Below are 13,697 nucleotides of genomic sequence, written 5' to 3' on the forward strand. Positions count from 1 at the left end.
GGGTGTACCAGAAACAAGGGTTGTCCAGTTTGAGATGACAACTGTACATTTGGCTGCAACACCTGTTGAGTTTGCGATGGATCCCACACTACATTCATTCCGGGGTACGGACCCATAACAGGTTGAGAATATTGAGGACCATAACTGGGTTGAGGGTAAGATTGATAATTCAAAGGCACATTTCCCGTTCCTTGAACATATGATTGACCGAAGGGTGGTTGGAAACCTTGGTTCAAGTATTGACCTTGGGGTTGATACCCTTGAGGCACGTACTGATACTGGGGTTGACCTTGAGGTATAAATTGATACTGGGGTTGACCTTGGGGTACATATTGAGTCTGGGGTTGACCTTGAGGAACGTACAGTCCCGTAGGTATGTACTGTCCTTGAGGTTGCCCCCTAGATGTAAATTGGGTACCTTGAGGTTGCACCCCAGGGGATAATTGAGGCTGCCCCCTAGGCGGTAACTGGCCACCTTGAGGTTGAGGATTGGGAATAGAACCTGGCATCATGAGAATATCTTCTACGCTCAACGGCTTAGTACCATTGCTTCCAGTTAATAACCCTTGTTCAATGGGTTGAGGAGATGCTCCCGAAAAAGTACCAGAAAGTGACTGATACCCTTAGGGAACAGAAGGACCGCCGTACAAAAAGGATTCGGGCGATTGAGTAAACATGGACGATTGCCTTGACATATTTAACGGAGGATAGTAACCTCTAGGTGTTGGGTGATAAGGAACATGAGGTGGTGAAAAACTTAACCCTGGGTTTTCTAAGAAATTAGTCAAAGAAAGATACCAAGTACTGCTCCTAGGTGGACTGTAAAAAATTGATTCACGCTCCCTTAGCTCAAAAACAGGTTGATTTTCAGGGATAGGGATGCCTACTTCTTCTTCCGGAGTAGCAAGTTCTTCAATAGCTATGAGTCCAGAAGGAAGATCTTGGGTGATTACTCTTTCTACCCTAGGTGAACCAGGACCACTAGAAGCTGGAGAAGCAAACCCCGATGTCGGAGTAGCAACAAATTCACTTTCAGGTTCGGATATTTCAGGTTCCTCACCTATATCACTAGTAGACGAAAAGCTACCAGTAACTTCGGAAACAGACACTGACTGTGGATTATAATCTGCTACTAAAGCTTGAAAATCAGGATGTACCACCAAAGAAGACTCTCCTTCTTTAGGTGACCCAACTCTACTCTCTCTAGGAGTTACGAGGACTTTCAAACCTCCAAGCTGGCTCGGTGAAAACTCAGGAGGTTGGCCCCGAAGTCTACAGGACTTCCTCGGTAATTCAGCCACGGTTAAAAACTTTTAACTACTTCACACGCAAACAAAGTAAAATCTCAATGAAAACCACCTAAAGCCTCTAAAGAACCAAAAAAATTTGAATCACACGCCTAAAAAATCTAGGAGATCAAACACACACAAACAATAACTTTCCGTACTGAAAACACTAGTTGGTGATGAAATCCAACGTCGCAGAGTTCAATACAGAAATGGAAGTTGGAACAGTTACCCCTGTAACTTGCTTAATGAATAGACTGGCACAAGTTCCTCCACTTAACTGTCTCGAGTGAAGAGAACCCCCCATAAAATCCAAGTGAGTCTAGTCGACGTCTGCTCCAGGTACAGTGGGATCTTCCCACCACTGTCACCTTAGGAAGAATCCTAAAGAATATGGCCACTAAGGTTACCAGCTTAAACAAATATACCTGGGGGAACAGTCTACGATCGGATACGCACGCAAGGGGAGAGTAGCAAGTTCAATCCCCTTGAAGGCTCCTTGACATAATCCAAGGTTTACCAACAAGTGACCCCAGGCTCCTCGACAATGGTTAATCCGAGGTTTACCGTTTTTAATATGTGAATATCTGGCGTCGTTCCCAATGAGGAAGGATTGATTCCCACACTGGTTCGGACACGATCTCGTGCTTCTCCTTTAAGAGGAGCTTTCCCAGAGCATAAATGCAACAATTGGATTTCTTCCCTACCACAAGATACAACTACTTGTTTGTTTTTACTATCTTGGAGAGTTAATTACTCTCCTACTCCAAGACACTAGCCTAAGCTATGTTGGTGTATCAGAGCCCTAGAAATAAAAATGTTGCTAGACGAATTTTACTTTAAGCGTTATTTTTATTGGTTTTTGTTTAAGTCAAAAGGTGCGGAGATGAAACTCGTGGTATGAAGACTCGACTCAAAATCACTAAAAATGCACCTAAGATGATTTAAACAATCTTTTCTCTTCGATGAACTTCTAGCTAGGAAAGAGTTTGAGAATGCAAAATACTTTGTAAACACAAATATTTCTTAACACACAAGTTAAAAGAAGAGCTTTTGTCCTTTCCAATGCACTCAAAACAAGACAACTAGTTATTTCACAAAAATTTCCTTTTTCTTTTCAAAGCACTCAACCACTACAAAAACAAACTTTTTCCAAAATAGATATTTTTATTTTTATTTTTTATAAAAGACTCAAAACTATGGAAATGACTAACTTTGAGATCTATAAACTATAAAAACCTATTTGAAGTCAAAGCCTACAAGAAGTCCTTTTTAAGGATGTTTTACTTAGCTAGATGTAAGCTAAGGACCAATTTATACAGAATCACAAATCAGTCAAAAACAACCAATTTTGTTTTCTTAAAAATGAAAATCCAAACTTTATTCACAAGTTTTTCGAAGTTTTGTAAAGAGAAACACAAAGCGGATTCCTCAACAAGGGGAGATTTCATAAATGGTCAGACTCATAAGAAGGCTAGCAGCAACCAAAGTGATCTGAGGTCCCTACAGCTTCTAAGCTCAGAGCCACTACAAGACCAAAATGAAAAACAAACCCAACAAGCAAAACTCCTAGGAATTTCACCTAAAACCCTAACACCAATGAAATCAACCTAAGGAAAGCTTCTGACAGGTTATATGTAGGTCTGGGCAGTGGATAATAACTTCTAAACAAAAACTAAGCTGACTAGCAGAAAAAATCTTAGGTTTTTCAAAATTTTGACAGGGTCCGCAGGCCCACAGTTAACACAGGTGCGGTACCGCTCTGTGCTAAAAGCAAAAGTGCGGATAAGTACGCACTGTGTCAAAAGGATAGGGTGCGTTCCTTTCCTAAAGCTATGAAAAACGAAAAATAACTCTCGATCTACAATTTCTACCCAATTCCGCACACAACAAGCCAAAAATAGAAACAAAAACACAGTTTCTCAGGTCAAAGTAAAAACAAGGAAAAAATCAAGTCCCCAGCGGAGTCGCCATTTTGTCACACAGAATAAGTCGATCTTGCAGACAAGATAGACCTTCCTAGAATCTAAAGAAGACCTAATGACAAGCAAACCAATCACACACTATCTTTCTCTAAATATGCTTTTATAAACAAAGGCAAACAAGTGTTTTTAGGCCTACCTTAGGTCCAACGCAAGTTTGTGGAAGCCTTCACTCCTTTGATCCAAATGCGCTCCCTTGTTGCGAATCTGCAAACACAAACAAGCAAACAAATTAAATAGCACCTAAAAAGCCAATATCATAAAACATATTTAACATGAAAGTCAAGGAATTCATGAAACAAATGACACGAGACAATTTGTTGAGAAAAATGAGTTTGATTGTATTAATTCAAATCAAGAAGAACTTTACAACCTGTGCCTTGACGTTGTACAAGCTCCTCCGAGGGTCCAGCAAGAAGTCTCATCTACTTTGACAAGTTTCACTCTCTTCCCAATGAAGCCAAAAAGGTATGTGATCTCTCCTCTTAAGCTCAACTAGGAAGTCTTAATTTCACCAGCATTTACCCTAAAAAATGTTCAGCTTCTAACCTCCCCAACAACTAGCCCAATGCCTGAATTTATAGTGCAATGGAGGGAAGTTACTAGGTCCTCCTTCAAAGGGATAAAGCCCTACTTCAAAGGGATAAAACCCTCGTTCAAAGGGATAGCTCCTCTCATCAAGGGATTAGCTCCTTCTCTTTTGGGATGCATGAACCACCTAAGAGCGACCAATCCACATCAAAATTTCTTTTAGAATCATCTAGAATTAACCAAAAGTGAGTTTTTTAGAATAAACTTGCACCTTTTTGACTTTCACAGGAGTCCGCACCCACACCTTTAGGGACAGAGCGGGCAGGTCCGCAGTTTTTGTAAACAGAAGGTGCGGGACCGCAGGTAACAGTGAGAGAAAGTGCGGAACCAGAGCTTTATTAATTTTCAATGTCTTTCTCTCAATTTCAAAGCTTGACTTGAAGAGCTGAGGTCTGAGACTTGCTTAGGAGGATAGTACAAGTGATGATAGACCCATACTGACTGCAAATAATCATGGTGACGATATTTTTGTGTAACACATTCTCAAATTGTTGTCATAACAATATTGTATCTATGAACTCTTGCATTCTCTTTTGAATTATTAAAGAATTTCCTTTTTGCCACCTTTTCACTTATAAACCAAATACCTTGTAACCTTTACAACTTTTGATCAAATGATGCATATGAGTGAGTGAATGGGATACTTACCTGTGGTCTTGATGCCATGCTACAGTTTTCAAAGATCAAAGGTGTTGCTGATGGTCATTATTCTTCCTCCTCTGCTATCTGCTTATGGTTTATTAGCTTTTGCAGGTGTCTGTGACTGAAGATTTGATGATGCTGCTATTACTGTGGATCTCCTGGATTACCAGATGGCAATGTTTGGTGTCTCCCTTATAATTTCTTGATCATGTTGCTGGCTGGTGCTGTGAGGATGCTGTAATGAATGGACAGAGGGAGTAGGAGTGTATGTGGATGTAGGGATGATGGTAATGGTTGAGGTGATTGTGTTAGAAAACACAATCTTCACCTGAATTGAAGCAATGAAGTGAAAAACAATGGGGTTGATGGAGGGATGCATGGTAAGGAGTGGAGGAAATGAATACATGTGAGGCAGGGTTCCCTTTGGATATTTAATTTGCTCCTTTATTGTCTTTGTCACCCATATGTAAATGACAATTATGTTTTTTTTCTTTTATTATTATATATATATATATATATATATATATATATATATATATATAAACACCTAGGCTGCCTCAGAGAGGTTTTCAACCTAGATTTCTGCCCCGAGTGCCTCAAGGAAGGTTTTCACCCAGGGATCTTCTTACTCTTTTTTATTTCTTCTCATCCTTGGACCGCCTCATGAGGTTTTCAACCCAAATATGGGACTCAAGCGCCTCGTGGAGGTTTTCACCTGAATCCTTATTCTTTATTCTTTTTCAGTGTCCTGATAAGGGTGGAGCTGGAATTTGCTCCACCATCATCACTGCCTTATTGATATTGTTAATGAACTCTTGTTTTGATAAAGGCCTCTTGTACATTTTCAATCGGTGTCCATTAACTAGCAATGGAATGGCTTCTTCATTAATAGTTCTGATTTGCATTGAACCATTGTCATGGCATATTTCCACCACATAAGGTCCAAGCCATCTTGTCCTTAGATTTCCCTTGAACCATTTAAATGTAACAACCTTTCTTTTTGTGCATGAATGAGATCCAAATCTAGTTGGGCTGCCATCCTCAATGTGTTATATTCAAACTAAATGGACAACAAAGCCGTTTTCCCATAGACTAGCTCATAGGGTGTAAATCAAGTGGTGGTCTTCCATGTTGTATTATAGGCCCAGGTGGCCTCAACTAGTCTTTCTGCCCAATCCTTCCTATTGCTGCTCACTACCTTGGTTAAGATGTTCTCCAGGGCCCTATTGGTCACTTCCACTTTCCCATTAGCTTGTGGATGATAAGGAGTGGAGGTCCTATGCTTGATTTTGTGATGGTTGAGCAGTTCTTCAATCATGCCGGAGGTAAACTGGCAACCTTGGTCTGTGAATAGCTCTCTAGGGTACCCAAATTTGTAGAATATATTCTCCCTTAGGAACTCAACCACATTTTCTTCTGTTGTTGCCTTAATTGCCTTGGTTTCAACCCACTTAGTCAAATAATCAGTGCACACAATGATGTGTTGTTTTTGCTTTGAAGGAGGGTTGATAGGTCTAATGAAGTCCATGCCCCACTTGTCAAATGGCTCGAAAGTCACTTGAGGTTGTAGGGGCATTTCATCTCTTGGAGTAGGCTTTCTCATCCTCTGGCACCGATTACACCGACTAATATACTTTTTCACATCTTGATGAAGAGTAGGCCAATAATAGCCTACTTGCAACACTTTGAATGACGTCCTATTTGCTGCAAAGTGACCTCCATAAGGCTCATCATGACAGGTCAGAAGGATGTCAAAGACTTCCTCTTCCCTTACAAACCTTCTTAAGATTTGATCTGGGCCAAGTTTGAACATATTTCCCCCAATCTAGGTGAAGGGGGCGCTCTTTCTGACTATCTTTCTCTTTTCTTTGGAGGGAAAGTTTGGTGGAAACTGTGTTGATACCAAATAGTTTGCTATATCAGCAAACTATGTGGAGAGAACTGAAATAGCAAACAAATGCGCATCTGGTAGCTGGTAATCCACCATTCCTTCTTCACCTACAGGTAGATTCATCCTAGATAGAAAGTCAGAAACAACATTTTCCTTACTAGGTTTATCAACAATAGTTAGATCAAATTGCTGTAATAAAAGCAACCATATAATTCTAACATTCACATGTGGTTTGTTCATTAAATATTTGATTGCAACATGATCAATATGCACAAATGCTTGATCTCCGCATTAGCCAGCAGTGCCACCTTCCCTACAACATCAAGCCCTTCATGGATGAGGTACTGTGTGAAGTTTCTCCTATTGAATTTTGTGATGTATTGTTAGGACAACCATACTAGTGGAAGGGACATGTTGTATATGAGTCCAGATCTCATTATGTGATTATTAATTTGGCTAATAAGTTGGGCAAGAAGAAATTTGTGCCCACAAATTCCACGTAAGGCTCCTCTGCACAACAAACATAGATGGACAAGGTCATGGAGGACTATAGGGATATTTTCACCTCACCCACAGGGGTACCTCTACATTGTCAGGTCAAGCACTCCATCAATCTAACCCCGGGCGTGCCACTGCCCAATGGAACACTCTATCGACGCTCTGTTCTGGAGAACGATGAGATCAAGAGGTAGATTCAGGAACTATTGTAGAAAGGGCACATCAGGCTAAGCTCATCACCTTGTGGGAGCTCGATTGTATTGGTACAGAAGAAGGATGGGACCTGTAGGCTTTGTATTGACTATCGGGTGCTGAATAAGATCACTCTTCGGAATAGGTACTCAATCGCGGAGATTGATGACCTTCTAGAGTAGCTCAAAGGGGAAAAATATTTAAGAAAGACTGACTTGAAGTCAGGTTATCACTAGGTTCTTATCGAACCCTCCGATGTGTGGAAGACTGCCTTCAAATCCAGGGAGATCCTTTTTGAGTGGTTGATCATGCCATTCGGATTGACGAACGCCCTTGCAACCTTCATGAGACTGATGGACGACATCTTGCGACCCTTCACCAATGCATTCGTGGTGGTGTATTTAGATGACATCTTGATTTTTAGCCAGAGTTGGGAAGAGCACCTCCACCATATTCGATTGGTCCTTCAAACCCTGTGACAACACAAGTTGTTTGCTAACTTGGAGAAATGCTACTTTGGCCTAACTTGGGTTCAATATCTGGGATACACCATTGATGAGAAGGGCGTACATGTGGACCCATCCAAGATACAAGTCATTCTGGATTGGCCAGCCCCAACCACTCTAATAGAGTTCCACAAATTTTTGGGACTTGCCAATTTCTACCGTAGGTTTGTGTTATGGTTCTCTCAGATCACTTTGCCTTTAAGTCAAGTAACTAAGGGCGAAGCGAAAGAAAGGTTTTTCTGGTCGGAAATGCAACAAAAAGTGTTCTTTAAGTTGATGAATTGCCTCTATTCCGTAGTAGTTCTCACATTAGCATACCTACAACAACCATTTGAGATTGAGACAGATACCTCTGACTATGCTATTAGTGTGGTTCTTACTTAGCATGGGAATCCAGTGGCTCACCACAGTGAGACACTTTCAGACATAGTACAAAATTTCCCCATTTACGACAAAGAACTGTATTGCATTGTGCAGGCCTGTCATCAGTGGAAGCATTACATTATGGGGAAGGAAACAATCATCCACACAGGCCTCTACAGTTCATACAGACACAAGGGAAGCTACATAATGTTCGCCATCAGAAATGTTCCACCTATCTACAATAGTTCCATTTGAACATTAAGTATAAGAAGGGCAGCACCAATAATGTCGCTAATTGCCTCAGCTGACCACCAGTGATGGCGTTGATAACTATGCTCAACTCCTGTGGGCATGAGACATCAGGGTGGCCTCATCTTTACAAGAGCGATCTAGAATTCAGTAGCATATACCAGTCACTCTTGGAAGGGAAGAAAGTTCCAAATTTTAACCTTCAGGATGTACTGTTATGCCACATGGGACGCATATGTGTTCCTTCAAGTGAGCGTGCCAAGATAATTTTGGAGGTGCACTATAGTCGGGTCACTGGACATTTCAGAGTAGAGAAAATAGTGGCAGTATTGCAAAAGAATTTATTTTGGTGGAAACTTTGTCAGGATGTTGGGAATTACATTAGATCTTGCACTGCCTGCGCCATTTCCAAACCAACCATCAAGAAGAAAGACCTGTATACTCCTCTACCTACTCCTAGCCGACCTTGGGAATCTGTCTCCATGGATTACATGTCGGACCTTCCTTCTACTAAGCAAGATAACGATTGTGTTTTCGTGGTCATCAAAAAATTCTCTAAGATGGCCATCATGCACATTGCAAGAAGAGTATCACAACAAAGGCCACTGCTAAGCTCTTCTTTGAGCAAGTCTGGGTATACTTTGGGATCCCACAATCCATTGTCTCAGATCTAGACATAAGATTCCTGAGTGCATTTTGGTCAAGTCTCTAGTTGATGCTGGATACAAAACTTACTAAATCCACAACTTTCAATCCCCAAACTAATGGACAAATAGAGGTTGTCAACATGATGATTGTACACATTCTGCGCATGTAAAACTCAAAGCATTCGTGCACGTGGGATGAAAGTCTCCCCTATGTCCAACACAGCTACAACAGAGCTCTCTACAGCTCAACAGACCACAACGCCTTTCAGGTATGGCTGGGATTTTAGCCATTATGCCCCATTGATGTGGCCATACCATTTGCAGCCACTCAGGTAGATTTGGCTCACGTTTAGTCTAAAGTTGAAAGGGCTAACAACTTCATTGAGTGCATTCAACAAATATTCCAATAGGTCCATGATATATTGGACAAAGCCAATGCTAAGTACAAGCAACGCCATGATCAACATTGAATGTCGTACAAGTTCTAGGTGGGCGACAAATTTTGGCTACATTTGTAGAAGGAACACCTTCCTAGACCCCACCGCAAGCTTCACTTGCTCTGATATGGGCCATACAACATCACCAAGGCCGTTGGTGACAATGCCTTCGAGCTCAACATCCCATCATTCCTTGGTTTGCATCCAGTGTTCAATGTATATCACCTTTGATCATACTTTCCACCATTGTTGGACACATCTGACATTGCAAAACAACTCACACCAATAGAGCTTAAACCAAACTGGATGGAACAAGCCACAACTGATCAGATCATGGACACATAGATCAAGAAAATTTTCCAACATAGGGTATAGTTATATCAAGTTGTCAAAGCATTCCAACTCCTTCACTAGGGCAAGTGGTTCACAAGGGACCAGGTTCAACAAAAATTTCCTCACCTCATGGAGGCTCTGCACGCAATGGGGACCATTGATTCCTAAGGGGGGAGGAATGATCCAGGTGGATATTGGTGGCCACCCACCTATTCCACCTAGACCCCCTAGTTAGTTTCATCTGATTCCTTGTTCATTTTAGAATTTACTATTTTTAGCATTTTTGGGTCCTAAACTTCCAGAGCAGTTTTGACCCCCTAAATGACGTTTTTTGGGGTCCGCAACAATACCGTAGCTAATGGCGGGGGCCTGTGATGAAACCTATAATACTTAGAGAGACCTTTCCAGCAAGGTATCGTACCACCAAACAAACATAATATGACCAAGGTACGACCCCAAGAATTTCGCTGCCCAACTAACCCCAACGAGGCCCATAAACTCTTGGTGTTACATCTCTTGGGGTTAAGGTTTTGGTTGTTTATGGTTTTCTCATGTTTTACAATAATAAATAGGCCATTGATCCTCATTGTAACACAGTTTAGAGGCATGTAGCCGCCACATCTATTCTCAGAGATAAGCTATCATCGACCGAGCTATCTTATTTCCATTCTATTTGTAAGCATAGTTCAATATTTTTCTATTAATAAAATGAAGTGTTTTTTTTTCTACTAAATCTATGTGTTTATGATTATATCTGTAATTTATTGCATTCTTGGTCAAGTTTGGATTAATTTCCATCAATAAAATGCATCAAAAATCGAGCATGATAGAAGAACATGGTTCCAAACCTTCATTCACAGGTTAAAAATGTCTGAATAACTAATAGTAAATTCCTCCATTTTCCTTTGAATGTTGTGACTGAAATTCATTTTTAGAGATAGAAATGTCCATACCTATATCTCTGAGAAAGTTTACCCAATCTCTCTCTTTTATTTTTCTGTTCTTAAACCAAATCTCTCCATTTTGAGGGTAATTTCGTACTTTCTACCATGCTGGATTCTATCAGTATAACTTTAATGTCACCAAATTTTGCCTCGACCATATTGGGTTTGTGTTATATTCTTTCCATGACTACCCCATGCGTGGTGGGGTCACAGGGGGGCAAAAACCCCCCTGTATGTTGTGTCGGGTGCAACAACCCCCCTGCAAGGGGTATGGGGCAACTCCTCATGAAATTTTTTTTGGACCCTATACTAGGTGGGCCGACGTACCTATGGTTTTGTGCATGGATTTCACACATGGTTTTGGGCATGATGGTTTTCTGTCCATGGTATTTTTTAGATCTGGTCAAAGGAACTACAATTATGTTCTAATCCAGGGTTAATGGATTAGGGTTTATGGATGCTTTGACACGTATATATATGTATTTTAACATTGAAAGGAATATCGTGAAAAATCAATCTGGTAGTCCCGGTTTTGGGATCCAGGGGAAAATATCTATATATATCTATTTTATGTTTTATGATCTCGTCCTTGTTTATTTTCTGCTTTTAAGAATTCATTTTCAGGTAATTTTTGTATGAGGTTAAAACCTATATTTGGTATTAGAGTTGTTTTGGCTTCAAGGGGTCACCTTTGTTACTGAGGGGTTTTTGTTAGGTCCCTCTACTGTTAGTGTAACCACTTATTGTTATTAGTACAACCCCCTTATTATATTGTTGTGCCCATGTAGTTCCCATATTGTTATTATTGTGCCCCATAGAAGCCCACTATTGTTATTAGTGTGCCCTTAGATTATTATTGTTATGTCAGCTTTGATTATATTATGACCCCTTAGACTCCTATATATAGAAAGGAGGTCTTGTCATTTGTATCATCCAATGATTTTTCATTTGTGTAACGTAAAGGAGGTTTCCCCATCGAAGAGGCTGATTTATAAGGCGTTCATCTATATTTTCTATCTTTTTGTGAGCTAGTTTCATAACATTTGGTATCAGAGTTGTGGATTCTAGGGTTTTGCTGCTCCAAACAGGTCATCGTGGAATTTTCTCTATAACTTTTTCGCTACGAAGTTTCAGAAGCTAAAAAAAAACCCTTTTTGAGAAGAAATTGGTCTGAACCGTGCATCCAAGTTTGAGATCTTGTGTCACTATATTTTCGGAGATATGATCTGAGGAAGTTAGGGTTTTTGCAAGCTCTAGAATTTCATCTCAAATAGGTCATCGTGAAATTTCCACTATAATATTTGTTATACGAAGGTTCATACTCTAAAATTAAAACCCAATTGAATTGAAATCTTGATGAAGCTCAAGTCTGAATTTCAGATCTTGTATCACTATATTTTTGGAGATATAATTTGAGACATTTATGGTTTCTGTAGGCTCCCGAATTACATCCTAAACAAGTGACCTTGGAAAAATCGTCATAACTTTCTCTCTGAGCATCAAATTGAAATTTCGTAAGAAGTTGCAGAAAGAGGAAGGACCGTAGTTTTCTATGTATCGGTTTCAGGTTTTAAGGTTGAAACATTGACACAAGGCACTTCGTACAAGTTCGATCTACTGAACCAGTCTATAATATGGTCATCGCAGGAGATTTGACATAACACTTCCTTAAAGAATCAAATATTGATCAGAATTTCAGAGTTAGAAAGAGGACTCAGAGGGCTACTACAGGATGAAATTTTAGAACTTGGAGATCTGAAATTACGGAGTCACAATCAGTTCAAGATCGAGCTCCTAAAATCAAGAAAAAACAATATGAGGAAGTTTGATGGCAAGGATCCGATAAATTGGATGCTACTAATGGAGCAATATTTTGATCTACATGAGGTGCAACTATTACAAAAGGTATGTATTGCATCTTCATATTTAGAACTGGATCAATTTTTATGGTATAAAGGGTTGTGTTCTCGTAGAGCACTTGTCACTTGGTCAATTTTCACGGAAGAAATGATAGCACATTATGAGGATACAAAGAGTAACACCTTCTTTAGCCAATTGATAAATCTCAAACAAAAGGGTTCAATGGTAGATCACATTGAGGATTTCAAAAAATTAAATATAAGGGTAAATGATATTCCAGAGAAGAAAAGTATTGATGTCTTCATAGGGACTTTAAAGGATAACATTCAACATGAGGTTCGTCTTTGGGAACCTGATTCATTGGAGAAGGCATTCAGGTTGGCAAGAAAAATTGAAAGCGAAATTATGGAAACAAGGAATCCCACCACTCATGACTATAATTATGGAAGTGTTTTTTCTCCTAGCCTTCCACTACCTACAAGGTTTACATCGAAACAATTGGAAGAAAAAAGAGAAAAAGGGCTTTGTTAGAATTGCGATAGAAAATACACTAAAGGTCATAAGTGTGATGAGAAGAAATTATTTTACATAGATTATGAAGAGGAGGAAGAAAAGGATCAAGAAACATCAAAATAAGAGGATATACACCAGGAACCAACCCCAGAGAAAGAAGAAATGAATCCAAACATATCCTGTAAAGAATTGGAAATAATTACCACTCCTCAAACTCTCAAGATAGAAGGACATATGAGGAAGAAAAAGGTTCAAGAAGTGAAAGATCACATCGAGAAAGAAGAAATGAATCCTAGCATATCTTGTAATGCATTGGCCAGAGTTACCACTCCTCAAACTATCAAGATAGAAGGACATATCAAGAAGAAAAATGTTCAAGAAGTGAAAGATCACATTGAGCATCAAGAAATGAATCTGACCATATCTTGTAATGCATTGAAAGAAATTACCACTCAAATGCTCAAGATAGAAGGAAATATCAAGAAGTAAAAGGTTCAAGCAGTGAAAGATCAAATCAAGCATCAACAACAAGTTCTCCAACTTTTAAAGGATAACGCCACTTTGGTACAGAATCGAATGAAACAACAAGCATATCAACATCGCAGTGAAAGAAGTTTTGATGTAGGCGATTGGGTATTTTTACAGCTACATCTCAAGCAAGATATTGATGAGAAGGAAATGTTGGCAATACTACATGCACTTAAGAAATGGAGACCTTACCTAATGGGAAGACACTTCAAGGTAAAACTGGATCATGATAGTC

The sequence above is a fragment of the Pinus tabuliformis genome, chromosome 1_2 (assembly GCF_031772625.1).
Source record: "Pinus tabuliformis cultivar Carrire ecotype Pingquan chromosome 1_2, CPIR1, whole genome shotgun sequence".
Classification (NCBI taxonomy): Eukaryota; Viridiplantae; Streptophyta; class Pinopsida; order Pinales; family Pinaceae; genus Pinus; species Pinus tabuliformis.